We start from the raw sequence: 23,029 nt of genomic DNA on the forward strand, positions 1-23,029 counted from the left end.
GAATATAATAATAATAATAATGACCTTGGGAGGGTATTACCAGTACTCTGAGATTCAAGGATGCACACGTCATAGTAAATAACTAGCTATCTAGGACAGAAACCTGTGTCTGTGCTGGTGGTGGTAGTGTAAATTTGTAGGGCAGCCTGGGCTCTGTCATAAAAAGAAAAAAAAAGTGTATACAATCTTGTGGCTAAATGATCTAATAATATAGAAAAGCGCCATTTATATCATGCCAAAGCTATTTTAAAGAATTAGGCCTAGAACAAGTGAACATTAATTAGGGTGGTGCCTAGTCGTTGTAAAGATATACTGGTTTAAACTGAGGGATAATTGATCCTCCGTTCCTGATACTTTCTTCCCCATAGAAGGCACCTGTGAACAACAGACACATTGCCTCTCCAATACTCCTTTCTTCATGGCAGAGATGACTTGTCTGATTGGAGAGTTGGGAAGAGAAATACATTATTCAGCCCAGGCCCTCTGCTTTCACAAAAATTGGGAACAGACTGCTACTGCGTCCATTCGGCCTTCAGAAATGGATCTTACATAACTCCCGCAGCTCTGCTCTTCCACATCATTCTGGTTCTCGCAATTCAGGGTCTTACTTCAAACAGACAGATGAAGAACACCACCAACAAAAAGAATAGACGTAGGAGCACGCGACTCTAGGGTACTTCCTGAAGGAGAGGTAACTATTAGGAGTACATAATTCAAGGAGAACTAAAGAGCGTGATTTAGCAGTGCTGGCATACAGGATTCCTATTGCTTGGGGAAAGTGCATCAGGACAATCAAAGTGCAAGGATTGCAATGTATATTTATGTTGCTGTCTGGTGAAGGAGTTCTGTCTGTGTGTGCCTAAGGAAAGCAACTTCCTTGCCAAAAGCCATCCTTGTTATAAGAAGAAATATTTCTGAATACCTGTGAGAAGACACTTTTCAGGGTGACTACTCCTTGTTTGGAATGAATGCTTAATAAACCAACGTTTGCACTTTTCTTTGAGAGGGAAATGGGTACTCACTTTAAACCTTACACAATCAGGTTCCATATGTTTCAAGAGTAGCTAGAAATTTATGGATTGTGAAGATAAACTTTATAAATCCCTTCAAAAAACGTTGACAAAGTGTTCAGAAATCTATATACTCCCATAAACCTACACATAGATTATAGTTAAAATTCTAAGGAAGTTTTATCAAGCCTCAGAAGACAAGATAATTCAATTGTCATTTAATAACAACAAACTACCCAAGGGGCATGGGACAACACTCACCAAAAGCATAATATTTTCTGTCTAAGTCTGTATCCCAAATCATTAGCCACCATTTGTTCAGTATTCTATCTGGTGATTTCACTCAGCAAGCTGGTTTTTCTGTTCTCTGTGGTGTCTGTTATATGAAGACAAGGATACCCAGAGGTTCCAAACACCTGGAGCATCCAGGAAACTTACTCACCTGGATGATGCATTACTTACTTTTCTATTGCTATGATTAAAACACTATGGCCAAAGCAACTTGTAAAAGGACACGTTTATTTGGAGTTTACAGTTCTAGATGGTCAGAGTCCATGATGGTGGAACAAAGACATGGTGGCTGGAACAGCGCTGAGAGCTCACACCTCCTTGAACTGTATACAGGAAGCAGAGAGAACACATCAGAAATGAAACATGGATTCTGAAACCCCCAAAGCCCTCTCCCAGTGACACATTTCCTCCAGCAAGGCCACACCTCCTAAGCCTCCCCAAAAGTACCAACAACTGGTGACCAGATATTGAAATGTCTGAAACTTATAGGGAATATCCAGCTATCATGGGTGACTACTTCTGTGGGCATCTGCTGGAAGCTCAGCTATGACTGTTGCCTGGAGCCCATTGGTTATGCATAGAGCCTGCCACATTTTGGGCTGCCAGATTAAAATAAAAGATAATCAATCAATGAAGTTCAGATAACCCGTCATTATTTTTCTGTATGTTTCTTTTTGTGTAATAGGTTCTTTTAGTACAAGATTAAGATTTAATCGAATTGCTGAGCATGTTGGCACACACCACTAATCCCAGAACTTTGGAAGCAGAGGCACGCAGGTTTCTGTGAGTTTGAGGCCTGCCTGGCCTACAAATTGGATATTATGTTTTTTTTTCCAAGAAGATTATTCTTTATAATGAGATTGAGCCTCATCCAATTAGAGACTTGAAATGGAAAGATGTTTGACTTGCCCAAATAAGAAGCAATTTTCTTTTTTTTATTTTATTGATTTTTATTGTGCTCTACATTTTTCTCTGCTCCTCCATACCTCTCGCCTCCCCTTCATCCTCTCCCAAGGTCCCCATGCTCCCAATTTACTCAGGAGATCTTGTCTTTTTCTACTTCCCATGTAGATTAGGTCTATGTATGTATCTCTTATGTCCTCATTGTTGTCTAGGTTCTCTGGGATTGTGATTTGTAGACTGGTTTTCTTTGCTTTATGTTTAAAAATCACTTATATGTGAGTACATGTAATAATTGTCTTTCTGGGTCTGGTTTACTTCACTAAAAATGATGTTTTCTAGCTCCATCCATTTGCCTGCAAATTTCAAGATGTCGTTATTTTTTTCTGCTGTATAGTACTCCATTGTGTAAATATACCACATTTTCCCTTCAGTCGAGGGGCATTTAGGTTGTTTCCAGGTTCTGGCTATGACAAACAAAGCTGCTATGAACATAGTTGAGCACATGTCCTTGTGACATGATTGAGCATCCTTTGGATATATACCCAAAAGTGGTATTACTGGATATTGAGGAAGGTCATTTCCTGATTTTCTGAGAAATCGCCACACTGACATCCAAAGGGGCTGTACCAGCTTGCACTCCCACCAGAAATGCAGGAGTGTTCCCTTTTCCCCACAACCTCTCCAGCATAAGTTGTCATCAGTGTTTTTTAACTTGGCCATTCTTACAGGTGTAAGAAGGAATCTCAGAGTTCTATTAATTTGTATTTCTCTGATGACTAAGGATGTTGAGCATTTCCTTAAGTGTCTTTCAGCCATTTTAGATTCCTCTGTTGAGAGTTCTCTGTTTAGGTCTGTACTCCATTTTTTATCAGATTATTTATTCTTCTGATGACCAATTTCTTGAGTTCTTTGTATATTTTGGAGATCAGACCTCTGTCTGACATGGGGTTAGTGAAGATCTTTTCCCATTCTGTAGGCTGTCATTTTGTCTTGTTGACCATGTGCTTTGCTTTACAGAAGCTTTTCAGTATTAGGAAGTCGCATTTATTAATTTTTTCTCTCAGTGTCTGTGGTGCTGGGGTTCTATTTAGGAAGTGGTCTCGTGTGCCAATGCGTTCAAGTGTACTTCCCACTTTCTTTTCTATGAGGTTTAGTGTGGCTGGCTTTATGTTGAGGTCTTTGATCCATTTGGACTTGAGTTTTGTGCATGGTGATAGATATGTGTCTATTTTCATTCTTCTACATGTTGATATCCAGTTATGCCAGCACCGTTTGTTAAATATGCTTATTTTTTCCATTTGATATTTTTTGAAGAAGCAATTTTCATAGCAGATGACATTTAGTCTTGAACTAGAACCTTGTTAATTTTTTAAAAATTAAAATATAACTACTTTATCTCTCCTTTCTTTTTTACTATCAAACCCCTCCCATGACTAAAGTTTCTCATTCTCAAATCCTTGGTTTCTTTTTATTTGTTATTATTTCATATATATGCATAAATATATCAATCCAACCTCCTCAGTCCGTTAGTTTTGCGCATGCGTGCTCGCGCGCAAGCGCAGCGCGCGCGCGCGCGCGCGCACACACACACACACACACACCCCTTCAGGAAATCGTTTTCTCCTTTCTGATGACTCTAGCTTGTGTCAAGTTAACATAAAGCTATGCAGCACGGCCATATTATTAAAAATGTTTAGTATTAATGTATAATATAGGTTTCATGATTTTGAGATAATATCTTGAGAAATTATTACAAACAAATATAACTTCAAATACAATGACAAAGATATTAAATTATAGGCTGTAATTAAAAAATAGTAAGAGAGCTAAGATTTTCCAAAGAAACAAAACATTTATATTTTTCTTCCTGATCTGGTTTAATGTGAAATGAGTGTTGGGTTTAATATATTTTAAATAATGTCATTATTTAATCTAATTTTATTCTAATATTCTTTATTACCTGACTTAATACAAAGGCAGTTGGTTGGGGTTTTGGGGGGGAGGGTTTGAGACAGGGTTTTTTTTGTAGCCTTGGCTGTCCTAGAATAAGCTCTTGTAGACCAGGCTGGCCTCAAACTCACAGAGGCCCTCTGCCTCTCAAGTGCTGGGATTAAAGGCATGCGCCACCACTCCCTGGCTTGGCAGTTGGATTTTTATGTCATCTCAAGCTTAACAGTGTTTTTAAACACTGATTAATTTTTATTAGAGGAATACAGGTAAACTTATTAGCATTCATATGCTAAAACAAATATTGTATGTAAAATATAAAGCAATCAGATTGTTGAAAATTTTGTAACGTTATTTTAGAAATGTAATTACATGCAAATAGGTCGCAACAGAGGTAAAGGAGGGTTACAAATATCATATATGGCTAGGATTTGTTTTCCGTTCATATGCTTATCCAACAATATACCCAGTGCTTTAAGCACAAAAATAAACAATATCATATTCTTCATTTCATATAGATTTCTCTCTTCTTGAAGTGAAAAGCTGAACTTTCTGTCTTCTGACTCTCTGTACTCCTACCGGAAATAGTTCCTTTTGCAACCAGCCTTCCAGAAAGTTCTGAAAGGTGGTTGGACTGCAGTCTCTCTCCCTTCACGTCTTCGGCTTAGCGCTGTTCAAGCAGTAGTTCAGAAATCTGTCACGAGGTGGCAGCAGAGGACACCCTATTACCAAATGTCTGCTAAGAAGCTTCTACAATGCACAGGAAAACATGACGTCGTTATTAAAACCAGTTTATAAGAAGGATGAATCCGATTCTTTTAGAGGACCTAAGAGCTGTATTGTGCATATGAGAAGCTATGGTATAGTCTCTTAGAAAGGTGGTAGGAGAAATTCTAGGAAACCTTTATAGAGTAGGCTAATAGAGGATAAAGGTCTGTTTCTGGGAGGACCCCTCTGCAGTGCGGATATCTCAATTTATGCTGAGATAGGAAGAGTTAAATCAGTGAGTACCAGTGAGGCTTGAGGTCATCAACAAACAAAATGGCTTTAATATACAAGTACAGTTTTCAGAAAGATCTAGAAACAAAGTAAACGAATTGCTTTGTCTCATTTGTTACTCTGTGCAAAAAGGTATCCCCTCTCCTTATAAGAAAAATAAAGCAGCTGTTTTAGCGCTTTCAGAGTCTTTCTAGTCTCATGACCTATAAAGCCCCCTCCACATAGCTGACATCCCCATGTAGGAGCAAACACGGAGTATGTGAGTTTCTGATTCTGAATCACTTTGCCTAATATCATTTATAGATTCATCCATTTCCCCGAAAATTTCAGAGGGGAGGGGGAGTAGCCATGGTGACAAAATGCACATCAGATGAAAGTGGCGAAGGCACCACTTGTTGGGAGGAGGGGTACAAGTGCAGAGTGGGAGTGGGCAATAATAAGAGAGGAGGATCAACAGAGCTCTATGTGATAATGAAACCCCCTACTTTATGTGCTAGTTTAAAATAATAATAAGGAAAAATGGGAAAAGAAACATGGAGGTGGGTGTTGCCTGGGCAACAGAGAATGGACTGCAACTGAGAAGCTGAGCGGAGGGGAAGATCACGTGTTTAGAGCTTGGCACCAAGCTGTCAGGCAGGGTTTTCTGGATTTGTTCGGATAACAGAAAAAAACACATTGGTATCTATCTATCCATGTCTAGACATTTAAAGCTGATATTGATCCCTGCCTCCCACCCCAAACCACCATATAAGTGCAGCAGGAAGTGTTCACGAAGCACGAATAATAAAAACCGAGAGAGAAAAACTGGGGTTCAACCTGAAGATCCGAAAAGCAAAACAACAACCACTGCCTCTTACATCGACCTCCGTCCAAAATGGCGATCCTGCCTCCAGAAATCTCAGAATGAGACTGTGCGTGAGAGTTGTGTCTTCCATTTTATAAACCTCTCTAGGGCTGGGATTAGAGGCATGCACTGTCCAGTTTCTAAGGCAACTAGTGTGGCTACTAAGATTAAAGGTGTGTGTTACCACTGCCTGGTCTGTAAGGCTGTGCAGTGCAGCTGTTTTACTCTCTGATCTTCAGGCAAGCACTAGTTACTAAAATACAAATGAAATAACACGACATTGTTCAGGGTTCTTTTGGTGGAGAGAAGGGATAGCCTCCTCTTGGTGTGTTTGGGGTAAGAAGTAGGTGGTCCTCTTCAAATCTTGCCAATTACCTGCAGAGGTGACTTAGGTTCTTTGACAAGTCTGAGCTTAGGCAGCAGTGAAAAAGGACTTACACAGCTAACGAATACTTGCCCAATGTTCATGCCAAGGAACAGAACATTAATAGCATTTTTTTCTGTTTCTATATTCCTTTGGGTGGGTTTGTTTTTAAGACAGGGACTCTGTATATCCCTGCCTGGCCTGGGACTTGTTAAGTAACTAAAACTGGCCTGAAATTCACAGAGATCTGCCTCCCTCTGCCTCCTGCGTACTGGAGTTAAAGACCTGCACAGCGATAATCAGCTACATTGATGGCTTTTAATTGTTGCCACATAGAAGCAGGGTTTTCTCCTTTTTTTAAATTAAAAATAGATTGTTTCTTATACAGTATATCCTGATTGCAGTTTCCCCTCCCTCTACTCCTCACAATCCCTCCCCACCTCCTCTCCCCTCTGGATGCACTCCCTTTCTGTCTCATTAGAAAAGAACAGGCTTCTAAGAGATAACAACCAAACATGACAAAATAAAACATAATTAACATAAAAACATTGCAGGAGTGTTCCCTTTAATGCAAACTGGTACAGGCCCTTTGGATATCTGTACGGCAATTTCTCAGAAAATTAGAAAACAACCTTCCTCAAGACCCAGTAATACCACTTTTGAGTATATACCCAAAGGATGCTCAATCATGCAACAAGAGCATGTGCTCAACTATGTTCATAGCAGCTTTATTTGTCATAGCCAGAACCTGGAAACAACCTAACTACCCCTTGGATAAGGAAAATGTGGTACATTTACACAGTGGAGTACTACACAGCAGAAAAAATAACGACATCTTGAAATTTGCAGGCAAATGGATGGAACTAGAAAACATCATTCTGAGTGAGGTAACCCACACCCAGAAAGACAATTATCATATGTACTCACTCATAAGTGGTTTTTAAACATAAAAAAAAACAGCCCACAAATCACAATCCCAGAGAACCTAGACAACAATAAGGACCCTAAGAGAGACATGCATGGATCTAATCTACATGGGAAGTAGAAAAAGACAAGATCTCCTGAGTAACTTTGGAGCATAGAGACCATGGGAGAGGGTTGAAGAGGAGGGGAGAGGCAGGGAGGGGAGCAGAGAAAAGTACATGGCTCAATAAAATCAATTTTAAAAAGCCACCAAAAACCCCCATCTCATTGAAGCTGAACAAGGCAAACCAAAAGAAGAAAAAGAGCCCAAGAGAAGGCACAAGAATCAAAGACACATTCATACCCACACTCAGAAGTCCCACAGAAACACAAAACTGGAAGCTGTAATATGTATGCAGAGGACCGGATGCAGACCTGTGTAGACCCTGCCACTGCTGTTTCAATCTCTATGAATTTATATGAACTTTGATCATGTTAATTTAGAGGGCCTTGTGCTCCTGGTGTTCTCTATCCACTCTGGCTCCCACATTTCTTCTGCCTCCTCTTCCTTGGGGTTCCCTGAACTCTGAGGGGAGGGATTTGATGGAGACATCCCATTTAGAACTGAGTGTTCCAAGGTCTCTGTCTGTCTGTCTGTCTGTCTGTCTGTCTGTCTGTCTCTCTCTCTCTCTCCGTGTGTGTGTGTGTGTGTGTGTGTGTGTGTGTCTCACTCGGTGTGTAATTTTTGGCTGTGGTTTCTATATTTTTTTCCATCTGAGAGGTAGGGTTTTCAAAACTTGACATCTAAGGCAGGCATCATGCAAACCAATTTTTTTCTTTTGTAATGATAACACAGATATCATCACTAACAAAGAAAAAAGCTCTTTAATATTTCTGGACTTCAAAGTTTTCAAGGCAGAATTTCCTTTTGTGTATTTGAACATCTTATAAGATCTATTCAACCATAGTCTTGTAAACAATTGAATTCCACATGAGTTATATCTTGCTAGGAAGACAGATGTGACCTTGAACCCAATGGGTGGGTTGCAGGAGAGGCTATACTTAGGGAACTGAGGTGTAGTATTTGAGCAACATCTGCTCTTGAATATCTACTTGTGTTTATATGTTTATAAGAATGTGTTGTACCCATAACACAAGTACAAGTGCAGAAGTCTCCAGATCATGAGTTCTCCAGCTATATCACACCTTAGTGCCAGGTATCTACTGCTTCCCTAGAGGACAGTTCAGGCATTTCTTTGGACACATAACTGTCCACTCCTTTCTTGGCTAATAAGTAAAGATTAAATATTGCTTCTTTAAGCTTCTTCCTCTTTTCTCTTCCTTACTCTTTTTTCTTTCCCTTTCATTTTTAGTGCCCTTCAAAGATTCCAAAGAGATACTTCTATGTTCCCTGTTTATTCTTCATTTAGCCCTGACTAACTCCCTATCCTACGGCATTTGGTCTCTGTTCTTGGGATTGTAATGAACACATTCTCCAAAGAAACTGTCTACTTTTTAAATCACTAAGTTCACAGAATTTTCATAATTGGGTTAGCATGCTACTTTTTATCTTTAATGACTTTCCAAAAGAGGCATGCTTGTGCAGCCTGCTTCTTTAACAGAAGATCCGTGACAGCTTCCCAGGCTCAGAAGCATGCATTTTGGGGACTCATCCAAGCTGTCTCACTCCCTGACTGTGCAGCCTTAAACAAAGACATCACTTACTCTGTCTCAGTTTTTCATCCATAAGTGAGGATTAGCTACATTTTCTGTTTCATGAAAACACAGTAAGCATTAAATGGCTGTACAACTTTTATTTTAAAAATATTTTTCAATGGGTTGGAGAGATAGCTCAGTGCTTAGGGACACTAGTTCTTCCAGAGGTAATAGGTTCAATTCTCAGCTTCCACATGTTGCCTCAACATCCTCTGTAACTCTAATTCCAGAGGATCCAACTCATCTTCTGGCCCCCACAGGCACTGGCACACAGACATACGTGCAGCTAAAATGCCTGTGCACATAAAATATAATCAAATAAATCTTTTAAAAAGTACTTTCCACAAAGAAAATTTTAGCCATTATAATGTCATGTTTTTTTGCTTGATTTATCATTTGTCCCTCTACTATCCATATGTTATGAAATGATGCTCACAGTTAATTGCCTTTGGGGTATGCTGTTAAAAACATTGTGGGTTACAAAAGTTAATGTTTAGTTTTTGTATACACATGCATGTACATCTACAGAAATACAAAAACTAGTGAAAAAATTCATGAGGAACATTATATACATAAACTCATTAATAAACTCCCTGATAAGTCTATTATAATGTTAAATTATTTATCTCTTCCTCTATAATAATTGTAAGAATAATAAACATCTACTATCCTGGCAATTGTACAAAAAAGGCAATTGGGAGAAATGTAAGCATTCTCAGATCCAACCAACCTCAGAAAAGACATTGTTATTCTTTTAAAAAATGATTTTTTTATAGCCAGGCGGTGGTGGCACGCGCCTTTAATCCCAGCACTCGGGAGGCAGAGGCAGGCGGAGCTCTGTGAGTTCGAGGCCAGCCTGGTCTACAAGAGCTAGTTCCAGGACAGGAACCAAAAAGCTACGGAGAAACCGTGTCTCGAAAATTCAAAAAACAAAATGATTTTTTATCATACATGAGTGTTTGCCTACAGGTATGAAAGTGCAACACATGTGTGTCCGGTGCTCATGGAGGTGAGAGGAGGGCATCAGATTTCTTAGAACTGGAGTTACAGATAGTTGTGGGCTGCTGCATAGGTGCTGGGACCCAAACCATGATCTTCCGCAAAAGCAGCAAGGGTTCTTAAGCACTGCACTATATCTGTAGTTCCCTGGAACTCTTCTTGAAACTTACAAAAGCTGTCAGAATGTAGAAAGAGCCTTTTCTAGAAACAATAGAATTTCCTTTCATAACAATAACCATTACTTTACATTGAATTCCAGTTAACTGGAATAAAGGAGGATACTTGTTTTAGCTGTATGTTTTTCAAAGACACGTTGAAGTACCAGTTCTAAGTGCCCATCAATGTGGTCTCAGGAATTACTAGAATGATATCAATATGGTGGGACTTAAGTTCAGTATGTCTTGTGCCTCTATAAGATGAAAATATCATCGAGACAGAAACATACAGCTAGGACATTGAACAGTATGGGCATAGATTAGAATGATGTCTCTGCAAAGAAGAAAGGTCAATAATGCAATTCATGACCACCAACAGTGCACAGGTAGAAACAAAGAAGGATTCTTCTCAGAGATTCAAAATCAACAGCAAAGCTAACCTGCGTTTGAGACTTTTAATTATTACAACAGCAAAGCTAACCTGGGTTTGAGACTTTCAATTATTACACCAGTGAAGGATTGCGTTTCAGTGGTTTTAAACCACACGTTTGTTGTGGTTTCTCTTTTTCCTTCTATTAACCATAAGACTGTAAGCATTATGATAAGCTCAGAAGCAGGCCATGCTGAATCAATGTACTTACTTAGAAACCACAAAGCTGATGTTCAAATCTAAGTTTTATCCATTCACCAGCTCTACCTTCACTGTGCATCAGGTCTATTTTATTTAAAATCAGGTGTCAGTAGCCACTCCATGTATGCTGCTGTTATGATTAATGAGCACGTACAAATTTAAGACTCATAAGAACATCAAGAACGGAGGAAAGCATAAGTCTTAACAATTTTCATTTTCATTCCCCAAATGGCCATTAGTAAAATATTAGTTTTCATTACATGAATTAATATTTATTGTCATGCATTAACTTTTATAACATGATGTCCAGAGTGGTGGTATGAGAAGAGTTTATAAAAACATAAGTTTCTTATTGTATCACTCTGATTCTTAAAGTTATAATTCATTTTGCCTGCTAGTAGTATTTTCTAAGTAATGGTGTTAATAATGCTTCTCCATGAATAACAGAACTACTGGATATTTAACAATTTTATTTCTTTCATGTATTTTTCACTTTTGTCTACAACAAGAGTATCCCTGGTTTGGGAAATGAAAACTTAAGAATAAATAACTATCCTCAGACCTTCGTATAGGAAAGCAAGACAATAATAGGAGGGAGACGTCTTTAAGCTGAGGAAATTAGGAAGCAGGTGGTCTAGAACTAGTTCATTGTTCTGTCTACATGACAATCCAAGATGTATACCTTCAGTCAGGGACAACAGAAATCCTCAGGGAATGAGCAGCTACATCTTTCAGATAACCCTCAGTTTCAGTAGTCAGAATCTTTCTCCACTTTCCTGGGTTTCACTGCAGTATACTAACTAAATGAGTTTCTTAGCATGTTTCTCTCTGAACTCTCCCAAAGCAAAGGCTATTTAATTGGCTTCAGACCCTTCTGTTTATCCACCTAGTTTATCCAGCAATGACTCCAGAGGGGAGGGAAGGTGAAAGGCAGTGTGAAACTGCCCAAAACTCAGGCTCTATAGTGTCCAGTGGGATTCAGTATAAAACCAGATTAACAGGCACATTTGACCCAGGGCCCTGGGAACATCTGCAGAATTTGCTGCTGCTCATTAAAGCACAGAAAATAAGAAAATGAGTGTGTGCATTTTAATAGCTCTAATAGAATGTATGCATGCAAAAGGGCTCTAACAGAAAACACACATGGGGAAAGGTGTGTTTCAGCAGCTCTAATAAAAAATATACATGGAAGGAAAAACAGTTTATTAGTTCTAATGGAAAATATGTAAGGAGGCACATACCCAAGTCACATGTTGAAATGTTAATGCCTATTTGTTCTTCTTTATTCCTCCCAATAGAACAAACACAACAAAAATTATCTACATTTCATGTGATCGTTTATACTTATGAAATAAAGCAGCAATGACAATTATTAAGAACAAATGCCAAATTATTGATAATGATTATTACCAAGGAGGAAGGAGGTTATTATATTCACAAAAGATTTTGAATAAGTTTCAACTGTGAGGTGTGCATAAGTTTCAAGATGTGATGATTTATATATTAATATAACAATTTAAGGTTGTTACAATTTTTTACAAGTCTTTCATATCTGACCCATTTCCTACAGAGCAATGTTCTTGAGAGTTTTAATTCTGGTTTATAAAGAATACATATTATTTAAGAAATTATGAAAAATGTAGTTAATTTCAGGCACACATAATCAGCAACCATACTAATCACTAATTTGAGAGTATCATGTTTTATACTCTTGATACTATATTCTCTATGCATGCAGATATAATGGACATTCATTGTATATGGCTCCCATTTATCTTGGCACTCAATATTTGCCAGATGGCATGAAATAAATTATTGAATCATCTCAAGTTAACACTGAACTCTATTTTCCTCTCTGTCCTAAATTATTGAGACAAGGAAAGAAATGGAAAAACTGGGGAGATTAGTCGTCTCACCCTGGATAAATATGATTAGCAGAGGAGAATGAAAAAGACACAATCAGGAAATGAAGTTTTCTTTTAAAATGTTAATTTTATAGCTCCCTGTGCCTTTGTCTGAAATACTAACATGCAGATAAATCAGTTTAAATGATGAGGTAAAAGATACTACTTTGGACTGTTGGGCTTTATTTTTTATCTTAACTTTGATTTGGGGGTTAATGAAACATTTATTTGTGACTGATTAGTCAACAATTATTGAAAAATAAGGATTTGAATTTTTCTCTTATTAAATTTTCAGATGATTTTATGTGTATGAGAGCTTTGCCTGCATGTATAAGTGCACCGTGTGCCTGCCTAGTGTCTGCAAAGATCAGATGAGGGTATAGGATCTTTTGAAACTGGAGCTACTGATGACTATGTGCATGCTGTGAACCAAACCTGGTGCTCTTAACTGCTGGATCAAATCTTTTCATGATTTCTTGCTTATAAACAACTTATTGTGATCACATCTCCCATCTTACCTTCTTTTATCATTCCCATTCCTACTGACCTGGTTCTTTTCTCCAACTAGAACTCCTCCTACTTTAATGTCTTTTTTGTTTATGAGTTTGGGTCTTATGCTTGTATGTAGAGCAGCTTTATGTTCATAACTCCACTTGCCATACCCATATGACCAGTTTTTACAGTACTATTCCCCATCCAGCTCTTAGACTCTTTTGATACCCCCCCCCCTTTTTTTTGCAATATTTCCCGGGTCTTGGAGTAGGTAATATAGACTTCCTGTTTGGGTCTCAGTACTCCCTTAATCTTAGCACTTTGGCAAGTTATGAATCTCTGCTTTCACTGTCATCCACTGATAAATGAAAGTTCTCTGATAAAGGCTGAAAGCTTCTTAATCCTGTGGGTATAAAGGTAAGTATGCAGAAGGCAGTTTAATTACATGTCCATCAAGCAAAGGATCAGTACTAGATTTCCCCATAGGAAATGGCCTCTGTAGCCATAGACTTTTAGCCAGATTTACATTCAATATCAAGCATGTATTCCCTTCTATGGAGTGGGCTTCAGAATTAGAAAGTGTCAGTTCCCCCTAGAACTGTTGGGCCAGTGTTGCGCCAGTGCTCGTATCTTGCCTGGAAAGTTAACATTGTGGCACACAGGGTTCACAGATGATGGCTTAAATTATTGATAACTTCTCTCTGTCAAACTAATTTTGACTTCTAATTAACTCTTTATTTGTAAACTTAGTTTCAATTGTGGAATAGTACACTTAGCTGGACAAACATCATATAAAGCAATGTTATGTGTCTAGATCTGCTCAAGAGTGTCATCAGTTATCTCTTAATCTGAATGTTCTACATTCAATAATAAAGGTAAAATTCTATGGCACATTATTTTACGTGGTAGCATAATCCTAACTTCAATAATTTACTCTTTGGATGGTGGTAGAATAATAATAATAGAGAGTGATAAAGTCATGATGGTTTCAGAACACATGGCAGATAAATTCCTCATTCTTGAACTTGTAACCAGCTGGTAACAGTTTTCAAAGTAAAATCCAAGTCTTTTTTATCCTATGCCCATATCTTAACCACTGTTTCAATACTAAATACTGTTCAATGTAAGTATATAAAATCAATGAGTAAAAGTGATTCAACTAGATTGAAAATGGGCGTCAACAGAACTGTATCCTCTCAATCATCACAGGTTTTAGGTTGAGTCTTTTCTATTTGGTGGCCTCAGCACTGTTTCCTGTACATAGGACTCAATTAAATATTCCTTTACCTTGTCACACTAGGAAGAAAGTGAGAGTCAAAAAATCTGATGGGATAAAAGCATACTACACAAACAAACTTTACTTCTTGCTTATTTCAAATGTCATCAGTTTCAAACTTTCTGTTTTATAAAAAAATAACTTTTTAAAATAAGAGTCTATCTCAGTAATGTAGCAGGATACAAGATTAACCCTAAAAAAAAATCAGTAGCCAAGCCTTCATTTACACAGATGATAAATGGGCTGAGAAAGAAAGCAGAGAAACATCACCCTTCATAATAAATACAAATAACATAAAATATCTCGGAGTAACTCTAGCCAAACAAGTGGAAGACCTGTATGACAAGAACTTTAAATCTTTGAAAAAAGAAATTGAAGAAGACACCAGAAAATGGAAAAATCTCCAAGCTCTTGGGTAGGTAGAATTAACATAGGAAAAATGGCAGTCTTACCAAAAGTAATCTACAGATTCAATGCAATGCCCTTCAAAATTCCAGCAAAATTCTTCACAGACCTCGAAAGAACAATACTTAACTTCATATGGAAAAACAAAAACCCAGGATAGCCAAAACAATCCTGTACAATAAAGGAACTTCTGGAGGCATCACAATCCCTGACTTAAAGCTCTACTACAGAGCTACAGTACTGAAAACAGCCTGGCATTGGCATAAAAACAGACAGGAGGACCAACAGAACCAAATTGAGACCCGAATATTAATCCACACACCTATAACACCTAATTTTTGACAAAGAAATGAAAAACATAAAATGGAAAAAAGAAAGCATCTTCAACAAATGGTACTGGCATAACTGGATACCAACATGTAGAAGAATGAAAATAGATCCATATCTATCACCATGTACAAAACTCAAGTCCAAATGGATCAAAGACCTCAACATAAAACCAACCACATTGAATCTCATAGAAGAGAAAATGGGAAGCACACTTGAATGCACTGACACAAGAGACTACTTTCTAAATATAACCCCAGTAGCACAGACATTGAGAGAAACAATTAATAAATGGGACCTCCTGAAACTGAGAAGCTTCTGTAAATCAAAGGACATAGTCAACAAGACAAAATGGCAGACTACAGAATGGGAAAAGATCTTCACCAACCCCACACCAGACAGAGGGCTGATCTCCAAAATATACAAAGAACTCAAGAAATTGATCATCAAAAGAACAAATAAAATGCAATAAAAATGTGGTACAGACCTGTCAACAGATGAATCTAAAATGGCTGAAAGATACTTAAGGAAATGTTCAACATCCTTAGTCATCAGAGAAATGCAAATTAAAACAACTCCAAGATTCCATATTACATCTGCAATAATGGCCAAGATCAAAAACACTGATGACAACTTAGGGTGGAGAAGTTGTGGGGTAAAGGGAACACTTCTGCATTGCTGGTGGGAATGCAAGCTGGTACAACCCCTTTGGATTTCAGTGTGGCGATTTCTCAGAAAATTAGAAAACAACCTACACCAAGACTCAGTAATAAACCACTTTTGGGTATATGCCCAAAGGATGCTACATACTAAATCATACTACAAGGACATGTGTTCAAACTATGTTCATAGCAGCATTGTTTGTCATAGCCAGAACCTGGAAACAACCTAAATGTCCCTCAACCAAAGAATGGTTAAGGAATATGTCGCACATTTATACAATGGAGCACTATACACAAGAAAAAAGTGACATTTTGAAATTTGCAGGCAAATGGATGAATTTAGAAAACATCATATTGAGTGAGGTAACCCAGACCAAAAAAGACAAATATAGTATGCACTTCCTCATAAGTGGTGTTTACACATAAAGCTAAGAAAAACCAGCCTACAATTCACAATCCCAGAGAACCTAGACAATAATGAGGATCTAAACTATATTGGAATTAGAAAAAGACAAGATCTCCTGAGTGAATTGGCAGCATGGGTATCATGGGAGAGAGTAGAAGGGGAGGGGAGAAGAAGAGAGGGAAGCATAGAAAAAATATATAGCTCAATAAAAATAATTTTAAAAAGAGCCTATCTCAATGAAACAATGCAGAAACAGGACAGGGATGGCATAAGAACATTGTCTTTCCCAGCAGAACAATTGGTAACAATGAAAGACTATTAGAATGGTATATGTTTTCCAATAATACAGTGACTGAATATAGTGCACCTATATCCTGGCATATTGTGCAAGTGTAGTAAGCAAGAAGAACTTCCTATCTCTACTACAATGTAGTAACCTCGGGATGTATTGAGATATGAAAAAGTAAGGTATGGAAAAATGTGTTGAGCTATTGTTGTCCAACAGAATAGATAAGCATTAATCATATGTGGGCTATATTTAGATAATTAAAACTTTAGTTCTAGGCCTTGCCCTGTAGTCAGATTGATGACTATCTTAAATGTCAGCATAAGAGCCTTCATCCAGCAACTGATGGAAACAGAGGCAGAGACCCTCAATGAAGCACTGTGCGGAGCTCCCAAAGTTTAGTTGAAGAGTGGGAGGACTGAGAATATGAGCAGAGGTCAAAACCATGATGGGGACACCCACTGAAACAGTTTACCTGAGCTAATGGGAGCTCACCAACTCCAGCCAGACGGTGAAGGAAACAGCATAGGACCAAACTAGTCCCTCTGAATGTGGGTGACAGTTGTACGGCTGGGGCAGACTGCGGGGCCACTGGCAGTGAGACCAGGATTTATCCCTACTGCTTGTACTGGCTTTTTGGGATCCTGTTCTCTTTGGATGGATACCTTGCTCAGCCTAGATACATTAGGGAGGGCCTTGGACCTTCCCCAAAGCAATGTGCCTTACCCTCTCTGAGGAGTGGATGGGGGTGGGGGTGGAGAAGTGGAGGCAATGGGAGGAGGGGACGGAGTGGGAACTGGGATTGGTATGTAAAATAAAGAAAGATTGTTTTCTTTTTAAAAAAAAGTAAAAGGAATTAAAAACTTTAGTTCTTCAGTTGTACTCAAAACATTTCATATATTCAACAAGTAGCTAGTAAGTACTTTCTGGACAAGATAGATACAGAAGACTTTCATCTCTATGGAAATGTTATTAATATTCACTTATATATAACATGGCAATTTCACTCTTACTGAATGAGAGAAAAGTGGCATTTTAATTGTACATCTTTTAAAGTTGGAAGGTTAGCACAATAATTCAGAAATGCTACCAGTAATAAAGTGGAGGACCCTCTCTGTATAGAAGCTAATCATGTATAACAGTCCTAATTTATTTTCTGCTGCTGTGATGAAAAGATCCTGCCAAAAAACATTTAAGGGATAAAGTTTATCTGGCTCACAATTCCAGGTTACCATCCATCATTTTAGGGGAAGTCAAGGCAGCAGGAACTCAAAACAGCTAATTAAATTACATCCATAGCTAAGGGCTCTCTTAAATAACCCAGATTCCCCGCCCAGAGAATGGTACCATCAATGATGGGTGGGGGATTCCAAATAGTCAAGGTAACCCCCCAGAGATATGCCTGAAAGCTGACCTAATCTAAACAATCCCTCACTGAGACCCCTAGGTGATTTTAGATTGTGTCAAGTTGGCACCAAATCTAACCACCACCCTCTCTTAAAAACATAACACACCTTTCTAGATCCTGTTAGGGGCTATTTTGGACCTCTCCTTTCTCACAGGGCCTAAAGATAAAAACCTAAAGTTAACTAAAACATTGTGTGTAAATCTTAGAGACTCAAGCTCCAAAAAGCACCATAAACTGCCCCCATTATTCCTTGCTTATCACTAACAGCAGGTGTTCTAACTACTGACCTTGCAACTACCCTGCTGAGCTGCCAAATCCCTTCCTCCTTCCTCCTTCTCCCTTCCCCCTGCCCGAGTTCCCCACTGGAGGAGTATTTAAGACAAAAACTTGCTTCAATAAGGAGACCTTGACAAAAGAATCTTGCTTGGTCTCCTTCCCCTCTCTTGCCCATGTTCTTTCAGATAGCGCCTCTTCAGGACTCTGGGATAACTGGACCTGCTGGATGGGTCAAGATCCATTTAGTAAAAGGGTGAGGGTGAGCTACCAATGCAATCGTAGTAAGAAACTCTAATCTTCGGTCTGAGCAGTGTAAAAACATTTCTCCCTAAGAGGAAATCCACTTTTGAGAAATGGTTGACAAAGAACGTATCAGTTAAGCCTACTACAATAAGGCCTCCAAAAGACCAGAAGCTAAGCTAAAGGAATTCCCATATCACAAAGATCAAGCAAGTTGAATGTCAAATAAAATGGCTGAAATAGGCAGTGGCTGTAATGGGTGATGGGCTGGTCAGGGGAACAGCTCAGTGGTCACAGGCCAACAGCTCTGATCAGACCATGAAGGCAAGGGCCTTTTTGCTACAGAGTTTCATCCAGTATCAAGTTGGGAGGATGACTGGGGAGACACTTGAGCTGATCTTGGAGCAGACACCCCAGGATGTGTCCACCAGGAAACTGAGTGACAGTCTCAGTCGAATTGGAGATGAGCTGGACAGCAAGATGGAGCTGCAGAGGATGATTGCTGCTGTGCATACAGACCTCAGACCTCCTCCCACCTCCACCCCCCACCACACACACACACACAGAGGTCTTCTTCTGTATGGCAATGGACATGTTTGCTGATGGTAACTTGAGTTGGTAGCAAGCTGATGCTCAAAGTCCTGTGTAAGGGGTCCAAGCTACTCAGAACCACCATGAGCTGACACTGGACTTCCTCCTAGAGTGGCTATCTGGCTCCAAAAACCAGGGTGACTGGAATGGCCTCCTCTTGTATTTTGGTCCCTCACATGGCTGACGGTGGCAATTTTTGCATCTGGAATTCTCAATGCCTCACTCACCATCTGGAAGAAAATAGGCTGAGGTCGTCCACTGCCTTGCACTGTGTCTTTTCTTCATACATTGTGGTATTTTTTCTGGGATGAATGGGGAGAGGGGATAGACATTTTTCTCATTTTTGTAATTATTGGTCTGGCTGGGAATTGTGGCCTGGGGAGGGAACAATAAACCTCAGGTTCACTTTGAAGTAAATAACTGAAATACATTTAAAATATCCATTGTAGAAATAGCATCAACCAATAAAGACAATAAGAAATGAACTAATTTAACTTCCTTTCAAGGACTTGTGGAAGGAAATTAATTTACTGTTTTAAAAAAAATTGAAAACATTGCAAACGAATTTAACATTCATGCTAGTCTTCCCATGCTAAAACACTTCATTATTACCAATGACTAGAGGAATTTATAGTAGAAGTTCAGCTAATGAGTAAATATAAATTACAGAATTGGAACATCAAGTATGACAAGTCACAGAGACAGATTTTTGTTTACATAGATGTATAGAGCAATCTAGAAACTTCAAAACAAAAATTATCTTTTGGCTGCTTCCACATAGAACTTTCATTTCTGGATAACATGAGGGTCTGGAGTCTTGACAGCAACCCTTTTATACTGGAACTCTTCTCCCTTTCTACCAGACGGCTAGAAATCTGTGTAGGATGGGCTTGGTTCAAAGTGCCCCCCCCCATTTCTATTCACTTGTGTTCATGCTGCAGTTCATAATTCTGTCACAAGATGGCGCCAATAAACCCATTATCAGGGAAAAATACTGCCCTGTTTTAACTCTACAGGACTTTGGAAGCAGGCGGACTATTTGTTTGCCAGGGCAGAAAAGAACCAGGGAGAAGTGGGCAAGAGAAGAGGGGAAGAGTAGTAAATAGTTGAATATAAGCAAGGTACAACGATACATAAGTATATCAACTAAATTCATTATTTTATGTTTAAAAGAATAAACTGAAAAAAAATAAAGCAATATGTTGTACGTGCTTGTATGTCATACAAGGAGAAAAATACTTCAATTATGACCTAACTTATAACTTTACATAGAGAATAATTCTAGCACTGTTCAAAAAATACCTTTAATGTGTGTAAACTCATTTCAGCAATCCATGGCATGAAATATCAGGTAGCTCCATCTTCCCTTGGCAGTAGCATGTAGGAAGAAGATATTCTTCAGTACAGTGCAGGTAGGAGGTGATGAAGAAAGAATGGGGGTGTCAAACATGAGGTCTTGGTAGCTGTGCCCATAATGTCCCAGAAAGGGGTTGAGTGAGAGGGGAGAGAAGGCAGCCTGAGAAGCCTGTACAGACGGGGTGACTGTTGTGTTGTGATTTTCTTTCCCTCTGGTCACAGAAAGATGCCATCTTCGATTTTGTCTCGGTAGCCATGGCAACCAGAGCAGAACAATACATTGCTAGCCAGCCTTTTGGTGATGGTAATGCAGCTATTGGCATTCGCTAGGGAGGGTCTGGAGACCCTGGGCTGGGGATTCTAGGTAAAATCCCTCTCCTAGTTGCAAGTTATCTTACAAGATACTAGAGTATTTAAGATAAATAAAAGGCTGGTTTAAAGCAGTTTTATGATGCAGCTTCCATGAGGTCACCATTCCCAACGGGGTGTGATTTTGCCTTGAAAGTAACCCCTAACCTGGGCTTTGTAAGAAAGTCTAGTGCACTCATTGGTCTCATTAAGCTTTACTTTGGTGAAATTGTTCCTCAAATTCTCATACCTAGGCTCCCGGGTAGTCCTTGCTACTTCAGGCAAAGCTCTGGCTCCGCCAGCAAAGTGCATTATCAATTATTTCTAAGAAAATGTCAAGTGGACACTAAGGTCAACTTGGAGGGGTTTCTACTAGGCAAATCTGAAACAATTTGTGGATCAAAACATATAATGATAATAATGGGATTATTCTTTAAAAATGGGAGTTTGAGTCATATTAATAAATTCATTGATAAGTATATTTTAAATAAGAGAAAAGTGACAACATTACACCGATTATTCTAGAAGGGTTAGCAGCGTAGGAAATGCAAGTTTGACAGCTGTTTTAATGATAAGTGATTCAGGTAAGAATCCTAAATGGAGGCTCTAGTCTATCTGCGCCATAACAAACAGCACAGCAGTCCTTGTGTTACCATGGTAACCATGCTAGCCAAAAGAGATGGGAAAAACAACCACTCACCACCCTAATCTTGTTTTTGTATGAGTTAGGAACCCATGCAAACTGGCATGATGCACAATAATTAACCGCATGTATTCCTATATCATCCCCCTTACACAGAAAACACAGCTGGAAGCTTCAGTAATACATATATTAACGATACATAAAACCCCAGATGTTATTCCCCCCTCCCTTGACGTTTTCTCTCCTTCACCCTCCCTTCTTCTCTTTCTCTCTTCCTCTCCCCGTCTCCAAGATCCCAGAAATTCATAAACGCAAATTGATGAAGGGTAAAAAAGGAACACCATACAATCAATACATTCAATTCCGAAAGTATTTATTTTTAAAATTTAAAAATTCTTTTAGAAACTATTTTTTTCCAGAGCTATACAGATGGCTCTGCAATTAACCACAAATAACGCTCTTGCAGAAAACCTAAGTTTGATTTCCAGCATCCAAATCAGGTGGCTAACAATTGCCTCTGACTCCAGCTCGGGGAGGAGGGGGTCGATGCTTCTGGCTTCTGTGTGTTCCTGCACTCATACACACACACATAATTAAGCTTAATTGTTGAAAAACAATTCTTTTTTTCAGAGACAATCTATTGGATCGACTCTGACATTTTTCTTCTTTAATTACCATATATTGCCAAGAATCTAAAAGGCCAAAACAAAGCGCCTTTATTAATTACCTTTTCATCGGCAAGTACCCTGAGATTTTAACCGTAGATGGTCTTCATTACTGCTGTCAAGCATTTGGCTGTTGAAATTAAATTAAAGGAAAATAGATCACAATTATAACTTAAAACTTACTAGGATAAGGATGTAGCCGAGAGGTAAAGCACCCTGGATTTGATCCACAGGACCGGGAAAAAAAATACTGCTATTTACAATAGCAGCAGAAAGTAGGAAATGGTTAGCAATAGTCTGCCCACTGACATCTACATATCGCTAAACATTACAAAATAGAAAATAAGCGTTTAGTAGAAGACAGCACATCTGTGAGTTGCAAGAAAGCATTGTTAGGTTATCATTTCTCTTCCAGCCGTTCTATGGATGTAACATAACTGCCACAAAAAATACTAGCAGACATTTTCTTAAAAAAAAATAAATCAACAGTCTAATTCCCAAATTTGTATGCGATGCAAATGCCTATACTACACAATAAATTTGAAAAAGATCAAGTCAGAGGAACAACGCTGTCTGATTTCAGGAATCTTTATAAAAATGACACACTCCAAAATTAATTCTGGCTTCAAAGTGAAAAAGTAGATCAGAGGCAAAGAATAAGGAAGTGAAAAACAAACAGACAATACATATTCGAACATTAATTTTTGGAAAATGGTGTAGGTAAATTAATGGAGAACAGGCAGGATAGTCTTTTCACAAAATGATGTTGTAACAGCTGGATATTCATATCCCCAGATGCAAACTGAGACTTATATATTATTCCATATACAGAAGTCAACACAATATAGATCATAGATTTTAACATAAAACTCAAAAAATGGGACTGAAGAGATTTACTCAATGGGTAATAGTCATCCCAGCATCCACATAAAATAAACCCGCTTTGCTGAACACAGAGCCGCAATCCCAGTGCTATGGACAA

At 38.6% G+C, this 23,029-nt stretch overlaps 1 pseudogene; it reads left to right on the forward strand.

The window, feature by feature from the left end:
- Nucleotides 1–18,753: 18,753 nt before the first annotated feature.
- On the forward strand, nt 18,754–19,284 carry LOC130868204 (apoptosis regulator BAX-like; annotated as a pseudogene).
- The last annotated feature ends 3,745 nt before the right edge of the window (nt 19,285–23,029 follow it).

This window comes from Chionomys nivalis, chromosome X (genome assembly GCF_950005125.1).
Source record: "Chionomys nivalis chromosome X, mChiNiv1.1, whole genome shotgun sequence".
NCBI lineage: Eukaryota > Metazoa > Chordata > Mammalia > Rodentia > Cricetidae > Chionomys > Chionomys nivalis.